Below are 23,118 nucleotides of genomic sequence, written 5' to 3' on the forward strand. Positions count from 1 at the left end.
CAGTTATGGTGTTAAAATTTCATCACACATAAAGGTTTTAGATAGAAATGACAACAAAATAACAACATATTCATCACAAATTTATATTTAACAAATATACGCAGTGCACAACACTTAATGCTGCATGAATACTTAACAAGTTACAAGCCAACCAACGAGTGAGCGCTACTGTGCTAGATATACATATTTATATTTATACTTTTATTTATTATTATGCCTTAATTGAAATGTTCAAATGGCACGTTTTAACAAAAGCAAATATAATTTCTGTCCATCACTTAGATTGAATTTGTTTGTTCTATTCTCAAAAGTTAGGGAGAAATAACGAAGGCATGCTGGGAGATGCTAAAAGGGCAAAAACCTCTAGAGTAAAAAAAACAGGAGTCGTGTTGAATCATGCGCCGCAACACCCAGCGAATAAACACTGAAATATTACTCTGCCAAAGAGTCTCCCTGAACAAAAGTTTACCTTAGAAAATGAACTCCCAAAATGTAATTCTTCCACTCTGTTTTGTTTAGCTCCAGGATAGACCACTCCAGAAATCTGCTGTGTACATTTAATGATCCCTTTCAATTCTGGATTGAGTGTTGATCAAATGCTGTTGGACCTGTTCACCTCCTGCGTTAACAAACAACATGCATGCATGTAAGTGTGAGTGCAGTGGATATGGGTCACTCCGTATAAGGAATGCTGGTCAGTTGTAATTCCTCGCTGGCACTTAAAGGATGAGATATTGATCGCGGCACACACAACTTATTTTCCCGCTTTACGTAAATCAGTTTATGATTGACAGCTCCCCCCGACCCGGAGCTGTCCCTCCCACCGACTGTTGATTTCATCTGCATACCTGGCTGCGTTTTTCTCCAGCCGAAGCAGCGGTTTAACCCCAGCTTTCAAATTAGCATCAGCTGCTTCTCCCGGAGCATTTATTAACAGTGGACATTTTCCAGAATTTAATAATACAGCTGTTTTTTTTACTCTATGGTGTGCCTGGAATTGCACAAGCCTAAGTGATTAGTTTTACGCCGGCACAATTCGCTCAGAGGTAGATTGTCAGCGGATAGTGCACGAGGTCCTCGGGAGGAAAGCATTCAGTCCTCCAGCTATTTAATTATGAGGGCGGCAGACCCGTGGGCTTCATTCTCCCACAACAGTGGCTCACTAACAAACTCAGTTGAGTGCCTTTGATTGATCTGAAGCCATTTGAGGTGGCCGTGAAAAGACAAAGGCAGTGACGGAAGGAGGGAGGGGGAGAGGAGAGGAGAAGAGAAGAGAGGAGGGAGAGAAGAAGGGGAGAAGAAGGCAGGGAGTGGAGGAGCGGAGTGGTAAAGGAGGGTTGGAGGGGAGAAAAAAGGAGAGGGAGAGAGAGCGAGAGAGAGGGATGTCAGCAGGGAGAGAGAATGAGGGATGAAGGTGAGCAAGGCGTGGATAGATGGCTGGAGGGATGGGGAGGGGATGGTGGTGTCTCTTTCCTGGCACAGCAGTTTCCTACCACACAACGTGCACACAAGTACACACACAGCACCAATAGGTGCATTTTACACACACACACACAAGCCCACACAAAAACACACTTTGTTAAACTGTTGTTAGGGCCTTCCACAGTATCGGGGGAGCAGAGATGTGGATGTATTTGCATAAGTGGGTATTATGCTCTGAGCCAGTGGACAGCAGCGATGGCTAAAGCAGATAAGATAAACCTTTCATTCTCTCCCTCTCCTGCCCTGTTACCACACACACACACACACACACACACACACACACACACACACTCCGTTTATTGCTTACCCTCTTTCTTTTCTTTTTCTTTTTTTTCTCTTTTTCACTCAAGGCAGAAAAATGCTCTCTTCCTGCGTCTCCAACTCTGTCTGCCTGCAAACATCCTCACCCAACAAATACGCTCATCTTGTACATTCGTTGTTGTTGCAGCGAACATTTTACGCTCGCTCCAACTTCACCCTTCTTATCTGTTTTACTTAACTCCCAGTGTGAGAACTTTTTCCATTATCCCTGCCTCTACCTCTGAGGGGGTTAGGGAAGGAGGCACTGTTTTGGCAGGATAAAGAGTCCGCAGAGGAGAGAAGGGAGCGAAAGAGAGGGATGGAGGCAGGATAGGGGGAGGGAGGGGAGGAGAAGTTAAGGGAGAGATTCCGCAGTGACTCTGTTCCAACAAGTCATCTTTCATTTTTATGACTTCAATCAAGTGTCCTTGAAGCCTAAATACACTCAGATCATGCACTCTTATCCTGGCTAGAAGGCTGGGATACCTGCACTGCCCACTGTGTGCACGCACTTTAATGACTGTTACTTCGGCGCTGTCATTTATTAGCAAACAATGTCCTGTCCCAACTCCGATTGGCACAAATTCAAAAACCATTGACTTTCCTTTCTATTTTTTCTTTTCCTCTTGGTCATTGTCTCTGAGTGTGTGTGTGTGTCTCCCTGTTGTAACCCCTCCCACACTTTTACCTCTCCATCTTTTTCCAACACGGCGCATGCACACGCGCATGCACACACACACACACACACACACACACACACACACACACACACACACACACACACTACCTATCTTTCTCTTGGCAGGACACCACTGCAGTTTGTCACACACTGTGCAATATGGTACAGATTGGAATCACTAAAAGGAGTACGTTTGTGTGTGTGTGAGAGTGTGACTGAGTGAGAGTGTGAGTGAGTGTTACTGTGAGACAACTGTAAACTGGCCGAGGATATAACCTTGCCCAGAGAACTCAACAGATTCAGAAAGTCACTGTCACCCCTTTGTGTGTTCCAGCACAGTTACAGAGTCACAGGAGTGTGTAATTCCATCTGTCAGAGTCTACCTCACTGGGATGCACTCTGTATATATGTGTGTGTGTGTGTGTGTGTGTGTGTGTGTGTGTGTGTGTGTGTGTGTGTGTGTGTGTGTTTGCTATGTGTGTCCATCCAAGAGTGCGCACAGCAGGACGGCCTCCTGTTCCCTTAGGCGTTCTGATTCCCTGGTCCCATTTACATCCCTGCATCCCTCTCTTTCTTATTAAGACTCGTTCCCCCCCCCCCCCCCCCACGCCCCTCTTTCCTGTTCCTCCATCTCTCTCCTGTTCCTCTCCATTTCCTTATTCATCTCTCTGCCACACACACACTTCTTCTTCTTCTTCTCCCTCCTCTCCACCTCTACTCCTCGGTCTATCCATCTCCCTGCGCTCTCCATTTTTGTTTTGCCTCTTTTCTCTCCCCCTCTTATCGCTTTGCCTTCCCCTCTATTTTCCCCCTACTCATTTCCCACCTGTATGGGATTGCTGTTCAGAGCCATCGAGCCCACAGCTTGTAATACCCTGACCAGAGTTATTTAGCCGAGCTATGACAGGTAGGGAAATGAAATCACCACTTGGCTTGTGTGTGTGTGTGTTTTTTTCGTTTCATTCCCCTTTACTGTTTCTCCTTCCCATTTATGAGACCCTGCTGCAGGGCTATTTTTAGTCGGCTGCCACCTTCTCACTGGCTTGTAAAGCCGACCGCCAGAGGTTCACTTAGGCTGAAATTCTCTTTCATGATTGCGGGATTGATGAATGATATTGTTATCCACAGTTGTGTTTTGGCGTGAATACAATACACACCCCTCCTCTCTTTCTCTCTCTCTCTCTCTCTCTCTCTCGCTCGCTCGCTCTCTCTGCCGTGGTCTGTCATGTCATTTTTAAAACTACTTAGACGAAATATTAACAGCTAAATCATTCTGTATCATAAATTACAATAAATCTAAAGTGACTTTCCGCTGTATGCTGATGACTGACTAATGATGAATCGATCAATTCGTTTTCTGGTTCATTCACTCATGTGCATATCACACTGGCAGCTGAGTTCCAGGAGTGGCCTTGATGATCTATCTGTCTTTCAGACACTTTTGGTTCACACTGAAATAGCTCAACAACTTTTGGATTAATTGTCATGTTGTTTGTTTGTTTTTTACAATTATTGAAGGTCTCCAGGGAAGGAATCCTGACTTGAGTGATCTTTAGCACCTCTCGTACCCACAGTAGTAGTCTTCGGCCCGTTGGATACCCGGCGATACTACGTGCTGTTCACCGATATGTATACTTAATATGCATATTATTGACTTGATGAAATCTTCACTGTGACTTGCGTTTCATTACTTTGCTTCTGTACAGTATTTTGATAGTCGTAACCTCACTGCACCACAGGCCTGTCAATAAAACAGAAAACACAGCTTTCTGAAGTTTTATTTTTGAATTTAATGACAGGATTATTTTCAAATGGACGGCCAGAAAATAATAAGAAGGAGTGACTTTAGCGAACATCGAAATAACTCCTGGATACATTTTATTGATTTTGAATTTTATGAGACTACTTGAATGGGAGTCTATGGAGCTGGAGACTTCTTGGACCCAACTTCTAGCAGCACTCTGTACTATTGCACTTTATGGCACTTCCTCATCGGCCCCATTTTTCAGACTTGGAAGCTACGTCCATTTTTATATACAGTCTTTTACCCGATCGCATTTCCCATCCCGTGGCCCTATAACCGTCATTTAGGAGGGCCCTCTACCGGAGCTAGAAGGGGTAGGGCTTAAAATATTAAAGTGAGTAAATGTGACACCACTCGTTGTATCAACAGCAGCTGCAATTCTCCTGAGCTAATTATTAATACATTTGTAAATTTCTCTGAAATTTCATTCTTGAATTTATGGAAATATACATTATAATCACTAAATCAATCTCAGGGAATCGGCTATTAATGCTCATGACTTCATTAAATCTGTTTGAACCAGAAATAACTTTATTATCCCAAAGCTACAATTTCAGATTACTAAATTAATTTGATGGACCATTTATAATGTTATGTTGCTTCAGTTTACAAAGCATTCTTCTGCCACTACGTTTGGAGTCTGCATCTGAATACACTCCGTTTGGAGGGCTAGATGGCCACTACCCCTCTGTACCTAAAAGAAAGGCGAAACCCTACCTTACACCACGCGTTTGCACAAAATGGAGCGTTCGGGCCAAGTAGAAGGCTAACGGAGGGAATTTTGTTTGGGCCTTAAACTGATCCTGTGAAACACATCAACATTTACCATAAGGATTGACATAACGTTTTGTACACATAATCCCCTGACCTTTCCTCTTGTGCCACCACGTTGACATTCATGATTTTAAGTGAAATTCCTCCCTGGCTGACATTAAATTGGTGCAAGTGATTATAGCCCTCTCAGGATGAAATCTAATAACAGTAAAGAGTTCCTGTGTTTTCATCTATTGTGCCATCACCTAGTCAAACTTTTTTAATTAGTCTAACATTATCGTTTATGATCAAATACCTACAAAACTCCCATCAGCCACAGCTTTACTTTTAATTTAGTGCTAATTAGCACATGTCAGCATGCTAGTACGTTAAATATGTTGATCATGGATTGTGTTATCATTAAGCTTAAACAGCCAATGTGCCCTGCAGAGCCATTATTATGGGCTGACAAACTTGTCTATTAATGCAGTCCAACACAAACTCTTACTTCCCACTGCGGAGGAGATTTGTGTTTTATGTACTCCTCACAGATTGCCATTGGCACACAGTATCTATATTTGTTCTGATGGGTTTGTTCAGCGAATCTTAAAAAAAAAAAAAAAAAAAAAAAAAAGTTGAGAAAATGTCTGAAAGGAACATAAAAGATGGAATTTCCAAATCTTGTAGGTCACGAATTATGACACAAACGAAGCTACAGTCATCACATCTTAGGAATTCAAGTCAAACGACTGAGCAAAGACAGAAGGGATTGCTGTTTGGTTTGTAGTTTAAACAAAAACCTATGCTGTCGAGGACATTTTAGGTGTTGCTAGAAGTAAAAATATACCAAAGTTAAGTATGGCTGTTAAAATGAGTCATGATCCCTTCAAAATGGCTGCAGATCAAGCAGGAGAAGGGCTTTTTGAAGGTACTTCCAATGGCAGTTGGTCTGCTACGCTCTCGCTTCCTTTGCCAGGTTTCCATTCTCACGTGTAATGCATACAGTTTGTGTTAGTAACAAGCAGGCCGGTCACCCCAACTCTGCAGCAGAGAACAGTGGATTATTCTCCGTGTAGCTCTCTCATAACTCAAATGTTTTGTGCCCAAACAGAAAAGGAACCAGAGGTCCTGATTCTAGAGTTCTTACATTTAATTCAAAGCATTTCACAGTCTCTGAAAGAATCCCGAACCAGTCCTGGCATACCATAAAACTCCTATGTGGATCGATTTGCTCATGCCTCCGTAAAGAAGCCGGTGTAGTACCTGAGAGGTCAGGGAAGCAGGTTAGCAGTGGATTGTCGCTGCTGGGAAAATGTGTTGAGAGTACAATATAAGGTGCATTTTTAGGCGAAGTGGTGGATAATGGAAGTGGTGTGACGGTGCCAAAATGGGAAGGAGGGTGAACACGACAAAGGTTGATTGATACTTCCTTCAAAAATTTACAGTAGCAAAAAAAGAGAAAATGTCTTGTTCTCTAAATCTGAAAAACTGGTTCACAGCAAAAGTCCCTTTTTTTCTTGAGGGCACACCATTTCCATCTGCATGTTTTCCTCTGAGCTCAGGTGCCCAGCTGAGGTGACAGATCGGTCCCAAGGAAAGGACAGGGCTGCCTGATGTTCAAGAATGGAAAGACGTGTGAAGTTCTGATCCGTAAATGTCATTTTATCTCTTGGCTATCTTTCAAAAATTCATTCTCTCTCTCCGCCTCTCCTCAGGATGTAGTTTCACACACACTCTCTCTCTCTCTCTTTCTTTTACTTTCTCCCTCCCTCATCCGTCAGATGCTTAATCTGATATTAAATATACTCCCAAATGCGACACTACCCTTCAGAGCTCCCATTTACCTCAGAGACACAGGCGTGCCCCGCCAATGACACTCCCTCCTTTCGCTTCCCTGCTGCCTCTCTCTTGCTTATAGTGTATATGGGGACACACCTGCCAAAGATATTGATTTCTTCCCCTCCTTCTCTTGTTCTTTCTCTCTGTCTCTCTCTCACTCTTCTCACTCACATTCACACTCACACACACTCACACACTCACACACACACACACACACTCACACACACACACGCACACACACTCCGATGTGCCAATCCCACAAAGCATCTTCTCCCCTTTGAGCAGACTCCTTACAAATGTCAGGTGGGGTATTTGGAGGTAGGGGGAGAGGGGGGGGGGGGGGGGGGGGGGGGGTTGGAGGAAGAGGAAGGGTGCATGTTGGGGGAGGATATGGGATTGAGTGAGAGATGCACACATCAGACACGAGGAGGATTTCACTTTTGCGTGAAATCACGTTATCAGACTGGCGCAGGGTATGCCAGCTGGGAGAAGAAAGCAGGAGGAGGAGGAGCGGAGAGACAGGAGGGGAGAAAATGCTGGAGACACTGTAGGCTTTCATATCCTGGCTACGAAATATAGTACACTTTGAAAAAGCAGAGATTTTATATTGATGAATTATTTCTAGAAAAAAAAAAAAAAAAGGCTCCCAGAAGTGTTTTAAATGGTTCATTTGGATGTGGATGCCGTCCGGCCAATGGATTGGGTGTCAATTTCATGGTTACTTTGTCTTGTACACCAACCTAAGCTTCAAAGAAATGTCTTAGATAGAAAGAGGAGCGTATAATCGCTAACATAATATGCGCTCACTCATGCTCATGCATACTATACGCGGGGTTCGCATAATCTCCCCTGCGTTGGCATATGGCTGCATACAGTGAAGTGTGAATACTTTTATTGTATATGTCTCATTTCATGCAGAATTTTCACACTTGCGGGACTTGATTAAATTGAGTAGAGACATTTATGTTTTATAGAAGTGTATGCACATGTGGCGCTCACAATCTCAAACCCTCACACATTGTGTTATGTGCTGTTTATTATTTTGTTATTCCTCATTTTGTTTGGGTAATATTAATTATTCATTGCTTTTGGCAACCCACAAATATCATCCCAGAAGATTAATATAACATTTATCTGTCCCACTTCCTCACCGGCTTGCTCTCATATCCACGGTGCACCTGACACTGAGCAAGAAGCCTATTTGCTATGCAGAGGAACCTCCGACAAGCCGGAGACCTAAAGTTGAGTTAATTAAACATTAGGCATTAATCAAAATGAGATCGTTAATCTCGACACGATTATCTGTGATATTTTGTAAATTATGTGCTGCTCCTCAGGCATACTGAGTGGAAGGGGAACGCACACTGGGGCATGCACGCAAGCTGACAGACGTATATGCACACACTGGGGATGCAGTTTCGCATCACCCGGTGTGCGCGCGCGTGTGTGTGTGTGTGTGTGTGTGTGTGTGTGTGTGTGTGTGTGTGTGTGTGTGTGTGTGTGTGTGTGTGTGTGTGTGTGTGTGTGTGTGTGGCCGTCGAGACAGTTCTCATTGCTCTTTGATGCCCTATACATGTTTCAATCAACATCAATCAGCACTTGGAATGCAGCTCTTCATATTAATTGAGAGTGAAAAATGCAGCTGCAGGGGAAGGGAGAGGGAGGAGGGGACATTCACACGCAGCAGTGGATATTGTTTTCCATTCAGTTACAATATAATGGGGTCAAATGTTACTGCAGACCACAGTAACTTTGCTGACCTGTGCACACGGCGTGCACAAATCATACAGCCTCACAGCTGCTCCCTCTAATTGAAATATCGCACATCGTGGAGGTGTTTGCCAACTAAGGAAATTAAGTTTGGCTCCTTAAAGTCCCCCTACTTAGGAAGATCTGACGTCTGCAATCAATTATATGAATCTAAATTAGAGGTGACTTTGTAGCGTGTTAAACTCTGAGCTGGCATTTGCGGAAAGATGATTGCCTTCTCTTTTTTGTCCTTTTCTTTGCTGCTCTGCTCTTCAGCTTTGAGGAGCAGAGCTTATCATTTGGTTTTGTCAAGAGACTGACTAAGTTTCTGGCTCCAAGGCGAGTCTGGGTCTTATCACTGGCTGACTTTGTTTCTGGATACGTCTGCTGCCTTTTAGCACGCGCACGAACACAGCGACACACACACACACACACACACACACACACACACTCATCCACATGGTGTGTTCATATCGTGTCATACACGCGCACAAACGTCAAAAATCAGTGTTTTCGTCACACACGCGTGGACGCCCAGGCGTACTATTTCACGCACTGCTCACGCACAATCATCTGTAAGAGTACATTCAGCTTCCAGCAAAACAGATGTTGCAATGCAATCCCTTTATTTTCCTCTGAGCTGACAATAGTCGCTTCGCACGTAGCCGGCCACCCTTGCGCTTTTCTTGATGATAAGTTATTTTCCACAACTATGAGCCGCTCCAATTACACCCCCTGGCTAGGAATACTAATGGCAGATAAGTGATTAGGACCCAGTGCAGAGATTTGCCCCATTTATTTGATGCAGCAATTAATACTGAAAGTGAGGTAACAGAGAGACATATCAGGGACTTAATTCTCCTCTAGCCAAAGCGAAGAGAAAATACCCAGTAATGGTATAATGATTACATTTGTACATAGATTGGGTGGAGGGGGGACTGAAAGTGCTGTTGGCTTAGACTCCCATGGATTCCGCCAGAACCTTTTTTTTTTTTTCTGTTTGACCCCGATTTTACATTCAGACAGACTAAAGACAAACTTTTATAAAAAGACAAGATGTTTATTGGTGAAAATATCAATCCCGAATTATACATGAATGAAGAAAAAGGTCTTAAAGCTTCTCAATTAGTGCTTCTGTGAAAATATATTTTTGATAACTATTTGATAACTATCATAACTATATCTAAATATATCCTGATATCGGTTTGATCAAATTACCATAATAATTGGCAAACAGCAAATCATTGTCAGAGTAAAGATAAGGAAAACTATATTAAAGATGGCTTGTATAGGCCACCACTATAATCTTTGTGTTATAAATACTTTGTTGTTGCCCTACATGATTATTAGGGCTGCCCTCAACTGAAGATTGACGAGCAGTCATTAGTTAAAGCCAATAGTTGACTAGTCATCGCAGGTTTATTATTGTAATTTAATCATTTACATATATTGGGGAACATTAGACAAGGGTTATATTTATATTATGTTATATTATATTTATTTACTGAGCTACATTACAGAGAAACAGAAAACCGTAATAATGAGCTTTAAAAGATAGATTTAGGTCCATCCACATAGCGAGTTGCCAGTAAATATACCATTCTAGTTTGTGAAATGATGAAGACATTTTTGCATGCATAGTTTGCGTGTCTCCTTCTTGGGGTCGTCCTTTACCCGCTCTAAATGATCCCACACTTTGGATGATGTCATGCCCAACGTAGTCCAATAACTTTGACGATGTCTCCAAGGATTTGTTTCTCCCCAAAGGAGTTTTAGGTCGTGCTGATGAGCTGAAAACCTGTTTCGCTGAACCTGGTTATTTGGCTGAGCTGGTTGAATCAGGTGGCAAAAGCAAATTGATCTGCCTTTGTCAAATTTATATTGTTTTTCTTTTGTCGTCTGTCCCAGTATGGTGAAAATAAACAGCCTAACAGAGAGTTGTTAAATCATCACGTCAGTAGTTAATAGAAATGACCTTTGACTGTCAGTAGGAAACAGGAAGCTAACAGTGGTCTCCTGTGTTTTTGTCTGATGTTTTGTTAACCAGTCTAACCACCCCGACCTCCTCCCACTGGAAGTGTTCTGTGGAGGGCATCATCTCTGCCATGTGTTCTGTATCTGTGCCTCAAAATGAGCACAAGGCTCCACGGTGGATTAATTAGCCCTGTCTATGATATGTGCATTAGTTATCATGAATGAACCAAACATGGTGAAATGTAATCACAGCTCATAAGTAAAGAGACAACGCTGAAATTGTCTGATGTGTTTTCACCTTCAGGCAGATTTGTCTTTATACGTGTTCGCTGTAGGTTTTATGAACAGTAATAAAACACTGACACTTTTTTTTTTTTGTCCTGTAAATAAACCCAAACATGTGCCTCTTTAAAGTTGCTTGAAGGTTACGTCTGAATGGAGAGTTTGCAGCAAACAATTAGACCTCTGTATGCAGGATGACTCATCAAAACGATTAATGGCATATTTCCAAGGAAAAAAGGGCTCAGGGGTTATTTTAAGTGCATAGTTCTTGCAATATTACCTGTAGTTTTTGTATTATCTTGATCGCCCCCCTGGAGTATGTTAAGTACACCACTTTAGCCCTGAAATCCTTGTTTATTTAATGTATTCCTTAAGTGAGCAGAATGACACAGAATGTTATTATCTTTTGAACACAGCAGTTACATCCACCATTTATTCATCGGCTGTATAAACCTGACATTTTTTTTTTTATTTGGTTCTACGTATCTGTAGTCACTGGGGTATTTGGCTCACTTTTCTTTTTTTTATTACCACAACAGAAAGTATAATGCTTGTTTCTTAACAGCATCACACGGCTTACAAAAGCACTCTGTATGCAGGTGAACCTTATTCTACAGGGCTTTGACCCTGAGATCAACATAAAATGTGAGAACTGTACTCTTCCCCAGTGTTCGAGTGAATAATCAAGCAACCTGCAAAAATATGACTGTTTACTATTATCCGAAGGATAAGGAAGAAAAACAGGACAGCATATCCTCCTCCTGAGAGACATTTACTGCAGTTTGAAATCTGCATTTGACAGCTGCACTGCTGTTGTTTATGTTTCGTAGTTTAGGCTCTGATGAAAAACATAGTGCGAGGGATACATAATGATAATGCAGCTGCTTGTAGCTCAAACAGCTGGTTGTCAAGGTCACTAGTTTGGAATCTCACGATATGCTGGAGTGAAAAGTGAATGCACACTTTGTTGACCCTTATAAATGTCCACTGTGGTGTCCTTGAGCAAGGCACTTACTTCTGAGGAGCTGCTAAGCGGTTAAGGTTAGAGAGATGCGGTTTGACTGAATATGACTGTGTATAAATGTGCAGTAAGCATCAACAGTTTATCGCTGTACAGGAACCTGCATTACTCTGCAAATCATCCCAGGATAAAAAAAAAAAACACACAAAAAAAACAGTTGAAATATAGATGTCACAATCGTAGGTATTACAGAAAAATGTCTACATCTATTCTGAATTTGTGCTGCAGCAGCCTCGGCAAGTAATCCTCTCTCGAAAGTTAGTCATTACAGCACCATTAGCACAGTTTATTCACAGTTTATTGGCAGACTGAGCTAATGACAGGGACAGATGCACGAAATTTATGTGACCATGCGCCTTATGTTTGCCCATGTGGCAGGAGAGGAGAGCCGAGACTTCGAGGGATATCTGGGTTTGATACAACATGGGCTGATTTCACAAGTTTTTTAAACCACCAGACTGGTGTGAGAGGAAGCAAAGGTGAACAGTAATTATTACCAAAACTGCCCTTTGTAAACATCTATCTTTATTTCTGTATCGCAATTTTGACTTGTTTATGTTTTTGTCATCTACGGTATTGTAATAATTTAAAAAAAAATTGTTATCTTATTTCTGTACCATTTTCTGTCAGTTTAAAAATAATAAAAAGATTTATCCCCCAAAATAGAAATTCCATCACTTTTAGAATATGTTCTGGGTTAAGCTCTTGTGTAGTGACATTTTTCTTGTGCAATTGAGGATCATAAATGCCTTTATAAGCTTGCTCCCTTCAGTTTTTACTATAAAATGAAGTTTAACTTTAACCTGTATCTGCAGATATAAATCCAGGTTAAACTGTTAGTTAATGTCAGATTGTCAGACTGTTCTTTTTCCTTCCCATCAGACCTTGTTGTAACAATATCACCATGTTCCCAGATCTCAGACACTACTTTGGGGAGTACAATTGTATCACCAGCAGAAGTGACCCGAGTTGTTATGATCTTCTCCTTTCAAATTCCATCTCAGCGCCGGGGCTTTCAGTGCAGCCACACTGCTCGAATCCATTTCTATCTGCATCTATGTCCGCGTCCTTGTCCACAGTTTTCCAGCACAGAGCTCATGTCTTATACTTTCTCAGAGCCATTTTTTAAAGCCCTTTATAAAAAAAACAACAACAAAGCTGACAGAATAAATCGAAAATCTCAGAGCGATACCTTTGTCATTTTGGTAGCCATCAGGGAGCAATGGATTGGTTTGGATTAACAAGGACACTGGATGTTATTTCCTGCGATTTGCTACGCATTCATTTAGGTGACTCAGTTTTATTGTAATACTGATCTAACCTCAATAAGTACCTGAAATGATTTTCAGAGTGGGTTTCATCTTTGTGTTTCTTTTTCCCAATAATTGATTGGACTGAAAACTTTTTTTTTTTTTAACATTATTTCTGCAGCGGCTAATTCTGCACTTTCAGCACTGCATATTTGATCATGTAGCACCACTCTAGGCCAAGCAGCACATGCTCATCTGGCCCCCCCCCCCTCCCCCGCCCCCCCAATCAGCTCAACTCACCCCGAATGGTCCCCTCAATCGACTGGAACTCACAGTCACATTAGAGAGCCACTTCTGGTATGAACAGGGGGCCATTTGTCAAGCATATTACCCCAGATTCAGATTTAAGTCTAATAGTCTTTTTTGTTCACTTCTTCTGTCTCCGTCGCTCTCGCTCCCCAGTTTTTTTTTTTCCCTCTTCTCTAATTAGCCCCTTTATGCTCGCTGTTGCACTTGAAATCGTTCAAACTCTTCTGTGCATATTCATCTCCTCCGTCGCTCTGCATCTCCATCTCTCCGTCATCTCTCCCTTATAGAGATGGATGAAAGGGGATATCAGGGAGTCTGGGTGGAGAGCTCAGCTGATAGGCTGAATCAAGGCAGGTCATTTACTCACCGCAAGCCCATCCATCCTGGAAACCACACATACATACCCTTTCTCACACATGCACACGCACATTCTTGACTCACCGCACACCCCCGCACAAACACACTGCCCCTAAATGACTTTCCATCTTTCTGGGTGTATTATTTCACTCCTGGGAAGTCTGGTCTGACTTTCAGTATTCACAGCGACTGCAAAAGGGACCTTTTCCATTAGGGATTTGTTTGTTTCACACATCTTGAGCACACACGCTCGCCAAAGCAAACAAAACTGCACACACACTCTAAGACTATGAAATATCATACATTCTCAGACCCGCACCCTGTGCTCAAAGCTCCAGACATCTCATTACTGGCATGGCGTGGTTTCACCGCTGGGGCGTTGTGAATAAATGTGTCCCCGCTGAAGTTTTTTTTTTTCCGTTTGCAACTCCGCTCCCCGTGGGCTGACTGTTAATGACATCACGCCACTCTGCATCTGCACTCGGGGAACCGTTGGTGTCATTCTCCCGGTAACTAAATAATGCCGCTGTCTCATCGGTCCAGCTGCCTGCTGGTCAAATTATAGCCAAGCAAAGGGTTATTTTCTGCCCCTGCAACAGCACCAGAACACCTACAACAGCTCCGCTTACCCCCCAACATGATGGCATGATTACTCCGAACGCTTGACGCCACCTCCAGCAGGTTGGCATGTCGGCAAGAGAGGAAGACGAAACTGGGCCGCGAGGAAGTGAGAGTTATGAGCTGGAAAATCGTGGGGATGGTGTTCCAGAGGGCGCATGTTAGCGCTCCATCGTGCGGTCTTCGTTATTGACAGATGTGCAGCGTAATCAGAATACAGCTTGTAGGCGCTACTGTAGAGTGGATGGATAAGTCGCGGGAGAAAATGCGATTACAGTGGCAATCATAACTCAGATTAGCCTTCCTCTGTACCTTTCTTCACCGTTCAACGCAGGAATCAATCACCATCACATTCACTACTCCGCCTCATATCGCACCAAGGGCCGCACCAAAAGGACAAATATTATTCTCTCCAGCGGAGAAAACAGCATTGTCTATCGAGCAAGGACAACAATCGGTCTCTTTAATAAATAACGGCAGCTATTATGATCATAAATAGGGAGGGGGGGGCCAGAGGCTGTTTGTAGGGGGGAGGATGATACATGAATCCATTCAGCATATTTCTGCTGTGGGCTTGTATCTCTGCAACTGTGGGGATCAAAGGAGCTCCTCACAAAAGAGGCGCAGATGCAGTGTGCTGAGATGACAGCCTTCACCAATGCTAGCAGTGCACTCAGCACTAACATTGGCTGACTAGAGACCTGACTAACCAGTCCAGAACAGCACATTCAGTCCCCCTGCTGTTTCCTGATCTGATTATTATTGATGACATCAGGACATTCGCAAGAGCCCGAGGAGGCCCATTAAATCACAAGTCAACTGATAATGAAAGTGAACATCCTGCACTGGATTACTTCATTGACTCAACGCTGCAGACTAGCATTGGGAAGCATTTGCATACTTTGATATGCACTTGCATTTTAGTAATTCCCCCGCAGATCGGCATTTGATTAAACTGTTGAATCATGTAGCAAAAAAACGTCTTCACGGGTAATGTACAAAGCCCAAAGCACTCGGTTGCTTTGAGTATGTGATCAGTCTGTCTGAGTTTGTGTGTCGTAATGTGTGCGTGTGTGTGTGTGTGTGTGTGTGTGTGTGTGTGTGTGTGTGTGCGTGCAGGAGCAGCAGTCTTTTCAGTCCTTTCAGTTCTACAGTAAGATGCGATGCTCGAGGGGGGGAAATGCTGATGTGCTCTGCGCCTTGATCATTGAAATTAATTTGAATCCATACTGAGAACAATATTCCATCAAATGGTTTGTAAATCACAGGCATGCACACACAAATACTCACGCGCGAAGATGAATACTTTGTATACGCAAGTTTTTACTCACACAGTCACCGATGATTTGACGGCGATGAACGAAATGAGCGAATCCTATTCTCTCGGAGCCCTTTTCTCCCATTTGGAATGACTCCCATAAACTCTGAGCCTGGAGGGGAAAGAGAAGACACGGGCCGACAATAGTTTTATGGCTTTTCCCACAATCGCTCAGGACTACAATGGTATTTTTTATGAAGTTACTGTACAGCCTCCCCCCACCCAAACCGAGGAAACTAACAAGGTTCTTATGTTTAATGGACTCGACACACTGGTCCCTCCAGCCGCCTCCAAATTGTCACAGCTTAGCTATGGAGCAGCCTAAACAACGAGCAGCCATTTCCCTCCAATCAAACTTAATTCAAAGGGCGTGTTACACTTTGCTGTTTCAATGCGCTCCCCCCCCCGCCGCCCTAAGGGCCACAATCCCCCACATACTTTTCCACTCAATCACCATATTGGCGATGATTGTGGGCGCATTTGGACCGAGTCATTGCGTTTTGCATATGTAATTTGGCGGTGACAATCGGAGAGACATGGCACCATCGTCATCAGCTGGTAACTGTGAAACAAGATTTAGCTCTACTTTACAATTCGTGGTCCGGTCCTGTGGTGGAGCCTAATAGTGTGTATCTTACAGCTTATCACTCAGTTTCTCTGAGCCAACAGGCTGTTATGCTTAGATAACCATAGTCATTTGCTGTGTTAAGTGGCCGATTGCCTCGCAGTTGTGGTTTCGCGTGCATGCGGCACACTTCCTTGCATGTGTAATCACGTAAATGTAATTTGCTGCCTATGTGTGTAGTGCATTTTGGGTCCTGTGTGTGTGTGTGATTTTTTTTCCGCCTGTGCCTCGGCTGCATACGCGTGCGAAACCGGCGCCAGCTTCTTTTTCCCCCCACCAAGCTTAGCTCCCGGTCCCCGGCAGCATGGCAGTGTAAGATTAAAGTCACCCATATTACGCTTAGCGCCAAGAGACATAAGGAAATTAGGAGAAAATTAAACAATGCTATTTGCATACAATTGCACAACAGCACAACAAACAGCCCAGTTAGCCAGCGTCTGGTCAACTACAGAGCGTCACTTCATCAACAATGCAAACAACTCCGACTGGCCTTGTTCAATCATGGATGTTGTTTGGCCTGTGAGTAAAAAAAAAACTCGGAAGAAAATACACGCATTCAACAGTTTCTTCTTTCATTACGTATAAGCTAATGCAAGTGTGTGATGATCGTTGCTCCTATTTTACTCAAGTTCTGCACTGCAGGTTAAATCGAATTTCTCAGGGCTGGTTTGAGATTATTTTATGCGTGTATGTAAGCCCACATCTCCTGACATTTTAGTCTGGCATTCAGGTTACAGTTTTCATCTCAGGTGTTTGAAATATAAAGCTTGCACCCTGCTGAGAAAATCTTCCTCAAGACACAGGCGCACCACCATCACTGTCTCTCTCGTTCCTTTCTGCTGCACACACATTCAGATGCAAACAGTCACCTTTTAGCTCCTTTCACAAATACGGATATTAAACCACGTATCAACTTCTCTTCCATCTTTCATCTCCGACATATATTCACATCTGCGTGCCGGTTTCTCTGTCTCTCTCTGCCTATCTCTCCCTCCATCCTTCCCTTACATACAGCCAGCTCACCTGGTGACAGCGCTGGTGAAATATTAATGTGTGCAGTGAAGTGTTGTTGTTTGGAGTGCTGCCCTGACCATGCGCTTTGTTTCTGGACAGAGGAAAAAAAAAAAAGCTAAGCAGCCATTCAGAGGCTCAGGCAGAGGTCCATACAGCTGGATGTAAGGGCAAAGGACAGCTCCAAGCAGACCCCCCTACACCATCCCCCACAACCCCCAGTCTATCCACCAGTGCTTTTCTCAATGCAAATGATTCATGCCTGCAATGTTAAGCCCAACTGGGGCTACAGAGAGCTTTTGCAATAAGTCAAGCTGCAGCGAGTTAAAGAGATCCCTCGCCTGAAGCTGTGGTGGAAGGACAAGAGGAGATACCTGCTTTTTTCTTCTTTTTTTTTTAGCTTCAGCTCACATCTGAGGTCTCTTTTCCCTTCGCCAGCCACCCAAACTCTCCGAAACAAACACACACACGCACACAGAACCGCACATGCTCTCATGTCCCACCTTCTTGTTGTTTCTGCCAACTTGCCTTTAATAAGCTTTGAAACTGCAGGGGCTGCTGTTTTGTTTTTTTCCCGTGCCCCTGTTTTCTTGTTGGGAAATCTTAATTTTTTTTCTCTTCTATTTGGCGTTGGATGGTGTGTAACTGAATGCACACCTTCCAAGTGTTGTTGCTTTTCTTGTGGAGGCCTAAATAAGGAATGAGCTTAGTAACTGGGAGCTGCTCCCTCCTGTTCTGATTCAACGCACTCCTGTCAGTTTGCTTACTCCACATTGCCCAAAGATCCCTGTGGGTTTATGCTCGAGTATTCACACCTCAGTGTGTTTGTCCTGTATCTGTGTGTTCTTGAGCGGGCGCCTGTGTGTGTGTGTGTATGCTCGTTTGTTTGGTGCCGGTCTGCTGTCTGTGTGTGTTTATGGAGGTTTTGAGCGCATGTTATTTTGTACACATATAGCTTGTTTGAAGACCTGAAAATCATTTGACTAGTCGAGCATCAAACAGCACTCCCGAATTGTTAAGTAGAGGTAAAGGTTCGGATCAGGGCTCCTCATTTGCAGATGTGTGAGAAGGCCGATGGATTTTATATTTTTCTCTGGCATAATGCTGACACTCCTTTTAGCTGTGCTTACCTTGCATGCATTGTTCTGAGTCTTTCAAACCTCATGCTTGCAGATGGAGCTTTTACCTGAGAGTAGAAAAAGATAAGAGCACAAAAATACACACATAGACACACACACAAATACACTGGTTTCCTTGCTGGTCGAAAATGTGTAGCTGCGAATCCATTACATGTCTAACCAAGCCTGAAAAAAAGACCTGCGTACTCTACAAAAAGATCAAACTGGGTCTGGACTGACCTGAGTAGCAGTGATGGATTCATTCAGCATCATGGTTGGCAAGAGCAAGCTTGTTTGTCTGTAGCTGGTCCCTGCGCACCAAAAGCAAATCCCCATAAACATCATAAACATGCCTCTGCGTCTCTGAAGAACCTGCCAATAGTCGGCAAAACTTTCCAGTTTCCAGACACTACAGACACCTTTTATCTTGTCTAGACTGTGACATCATAACAGATTTAGTGTCTGCGCTCCCCTCGAGATCAAAACTTAACTCTGGTTCCCTCAGCTCCGCTGAAAAAAATGACATTTTAAATTCAAATATCTGATAAGTGCAACAACAAAGTTGCCCCCGACCCAAGGCAGAAGCACAGGATGTCAAAAACAAACACAAACTCAGGCAGGCAGTTAAAGAGCTCTTGTAAACATTCACACAGCTGCATGCAGACGTATACGCATCCATACATTAAATCTGGTTTGTCAGAAGGATAAACACTGATGTTTCCAGCTTGTTTTTAAGACCCGCTGGATTAAGCCGGAGCGATCACTGCCAGGGATTTCATTGTTCTGGATACACAGCGACTCTTAAAGACGCCATATGTAGGGTGTTGTCGTTGTTTGATTGAAGATCTTTACAGCTTTTTGTGACAGTAAGTGGCAAACAGCTTCTTATTAGAATCCATAGTGTACATAAGAAAACAGTAAGTACTAATCAAAGGCAGACTGTCAGTAAACTGTTAGGGGCTTATCATGTGTGGGCATCCGCGGCTAGCTCACAGGATCATTGTTTTATTGTGGGTAAAGACGAAGATCTGGAACTTTCAAAGTGGAATTAATAGTTACAAAGTTATCTACCAGGAAGGAGTGCTGTCGTGTATTTTTTTTGGGGTCAATTCAGCACCTTACCAGATTACCAAGTATTGTGTTCCAGCTAAAATTGAACCTAGTTCTCATTTTTCATAAACTCATGAATACACGGAGCTGAAGGAAGGAAGAACCGTCGTGAGTACGTTTTCCATGTTACGTTGCTTTATCAAATCAGCACCTGTGTTATGCTTTTCGTCACCACCAGTGCATTTGATTTCACCATAAATGTGAAACTTGAGCTGAGAGTGCACATCAAATATTGTGTGAAACTTTTCAGGAACAGTTAGAAGTCGCAGGGCAACAAATGCAGTGCGTGAGGGTTGTGTGAAGTTACGATTGTGTTGTTGTAGGGGAGAAATTAAAACATTTTCAACGTGGTTGCCAGTGGGCACGTTGTCATATTGCCATCATGCCACAGTTCAGCTCGTTTGCACCAAATGTTTTCTTTCAGACACCAAAGAATATCACAGTTGACCTTGGGATTGACAGTCTGCCCTTCGGAGATGAATTCACGGTGCACAACCCAATGAACGGCAACAAAACCCCACTTGTTGCACTCCTGACTCAACGCTCCAGCCTCTTCGTTTTTGGACAGTGACGTTCTGCCCCTCCTAAAACATAAATGCCACTCAAAACACCTCTCGCCGCTCATTGCTTCATTGCCGTAGACTTTCTAAACCATGAGAGTTATTTATTGCTCCTGCTCCGCATACATTACTGTGCTGCACTTTGGAACTGTCTCAGAACTTTTTGATTGCGAAGAAGAATTTTTCCAAAAATGTAGGCAAAAAAGTGTTCGCCTTGTCTCAGTCCAACAGCAGCGGGGGGGGGGGGGGGGGTTTCTCTGACCTGACCATTTCTTTCATCTTCTGTAAATGACAACATTCACACTCACTTCACACATTTTATTGGCTAGATGTTTCTACTATTTGTCTTCAATTTCATGTGAACAGCCAAGTGCAACGCAAGAAATGCCTGGGGACTGTCTGACAATGCGCACCATTATCCCCAAAGGATATCAGGACTTTCCTGCTCTGTCATGGCTGTTTTTTTTGCTCAATCTTCCAGTGTCGCCTTCAGAACAGTGGTATGACTACATGTCTCAGGATCTGATCATGATCGAGTGTAAGCTGAACGTAATATTAAACACAGCTAGTTGAGCTCTTGGTTGAAACCAAGCAAGGGACGAGTATTTCCTCTCCCTAGGTTTGTGTTCGGGGATCTTTCTTGTTTGGTAAAGTTTTATGTTGCAAATTTGTATCTATAAACACAGCACAAAATGTTTCTCCAATGTTTTATTGCTTGAATATATCACTGGAATTAATTGTGCTGAAACATTCAAATGGCGAGAAGTGACTGCACTTGTAAGAGGTAATAACTCCAATGGTTTGCTTTTCACCCCCCAAAAAAAAAAAAGTTTCACTGGGTCCACTTTGGTGTTTGTCAAGTGCGATTGCCCTCAGAAGTCTTTCCTCCTCCAGTCAACACAGCAGAGTGCTGCCTCATCTTATAGGCTGTAACCCATGTCCTCAAGAAAAGGTTCATCTTACCTTATCTTTTTACAATCGCATCACGGCTTCCACATCTGCCTCCTCCATTCACGCTAATTTGCTTTCTCTCCAAACAGAAACAACTACAAACACGACTTCTATAATGCTCTAGTTAGCTCTTATTATTATTCTCACGTCCTCCCCTCTTGAAGTAATTCTGCTGTTCTGCTCGCTGTGAGTCGATTTGGATAAGAGCGCTGGCTAAATGCCTCAAATGTAATTGAAATTGTAAAAGTCAAGTAAGCTAACCATAAATGTGCAAGAGAAATAATAAAGTAATGCTGCTACAGAACGGCTGACACAGCTGTGGGATGTCCCACAGATGAACATTATTACAATTAATTTGACAATGATATATTCAGCAAGAATGCATCTCTGCTTTTCTAACAAGCTATATTGACTAAGAGCAAAATTTACAGCTCCCCCCCCTCCATGATGCACTTTCACTTTTCACGTTTATATTTGTCACACAATCTCCTTTTTGCAGCTTTTGGCATTTATTATATGTACTTTACTCAGATTTATAACATAGCCATACATTTAGTTGTACATTAATATTTAAGAGATTGATGTCTTAGATGAATCCTCCTCAAAGTAACCAAGGATGAGAGCAGATATAGATTTAAATACTAATTCCTCCAGCTGCCCTGAGGCTCCGCGTTGGTCGTCCGTCGTACCATTTTGTTTCCTCAGACAAAATATGCATTATGTTATATATTAATTCCTGACAATAATATACTGAATAATGCTCACACCTATAGCAGGCGGCACCTTCTAATCTTCTATTCCTCCGTGCCACCCACTGTGATTTCGCCAGCGGCCCCTACCCATCACCCACTTCCATCTTTCTGGCCCCTGACTGAGTTCAAACGGAGACACCTATCCTCACACGTCCCCTCTCTCACGCACATCTGCCTCTTTACAGCTGGATAAATACATACACTGCATTAATTCATCCATGTCTCTCCAGACTTCAAATAGTTTTTTCTTACTCTCTTAAGGGACTCGAGGACTCTGAGCAGAGGGTCGCTCTGTTTACTTTGTACTCCCGGGTGGGATATTTCCATTTGAATGAGTGTCTCTCAGTGTGGGTTGCACTTGGGCATAAATAGCTCATCTTCAGACACACAGGTGTCTATGTGTGTGTGTGTGTGAGTTTCTCGCTTGTACAGGCATTCTATACATACCTGCATGGAGTTATTATACACTTGTATGTACAGATTTAATACCTTATGGGTGTGTTGTCGGTCTGTGTGCACGCATGGATAGCTCATTAAATTCTTGAAAATGTGTATGCATTTGTGCCGGAGGGTGTTTATGAGCACGGTTTATGATGCATCCCTATCACCTCTGTTCAATGAGGTGGCGCCATTCAAAGCAAATCTTAAGTCATTTCAAGCTGAACTTTGGGCTCTCTATATAAAAGCAGTCAACCTTGCCTGGAGCGCTGATAGGATGAAAAATGGATAGAAACCCCAAAGGAAGGAGGGGGAAGGTCCATCTGTGAGCTGCATTCAAGGACAACAGTGTTATCCATTTTGGAACAGTATGAAACAAGCCAGTGTTTTCAGTGGGGTTTGGGAAATGTGGGCTTCTGGATGAACTGTGGATGCTACTGTTGTCTTGCCAAGCCAACTGTGATGTTGCAGATTAGATGCGAATCATTGACTCCTTGTTTGTATCGGCGCAGCTCTTCTCATTCAGAGTGAGAGATAATGAACAAATGTGACTGATTGTTTCTGATCTGTGTTGTGGTAAATTACCACAGTGGCAGGAATTGTTTTGCAGTACTGTGGTACTCATAAAAGCTGCGTTTAATGTGATTTTGTGTCATTCAGCCGTGAGGGGTTGGGGTTTGGCAATATCTACCAATCTCCGTTTTGATCTGTAATATATTTTCTCTCTTCCCTTTCTTCTCATCCTTTTTGTTCCCTCCTCCTTCATTTTAATTTTGTTTCGCCATCTTTTTCTTACTTCCTTTTCTTTGATCTTTTTT

The 23,118-nt window shown here is 43.0% G+C and overlaps 1 protein-coding gene across 2 annotated transcripts in view; it reads left to right on the forward strand.

Moving 5' to 3' along the window:
- The window catches only part of grin3ba (glutamate receptor, ionotropic, N-methyl-D-aspartate 3Ba), a 72,041-nt gene that overhangs the window by 14,160 nt on the left and 34,763 nt on the right, over positions 1–23,118 (forward strand). The gene's annotated exons all lie outside the window — the stretch shown is intronic.

The sequence above is a fragment of the Embiotoca jacksoni genome, unplaced genomic scaffold (assembly GCF_022577435.1).
Source record: "Embiotoca jacksoni isolate LCO1_2020_lvr unplaced genomic scaffold, fEmbJac1.0.p SCAF_18, whole genome shotgun sequence".
Taxonomy (NCBI): Eukaryota; Metazoa; Chordata; class Actinopteri; family Embiotocidae; genus Embiotoca; species Embiotoca jacksoni.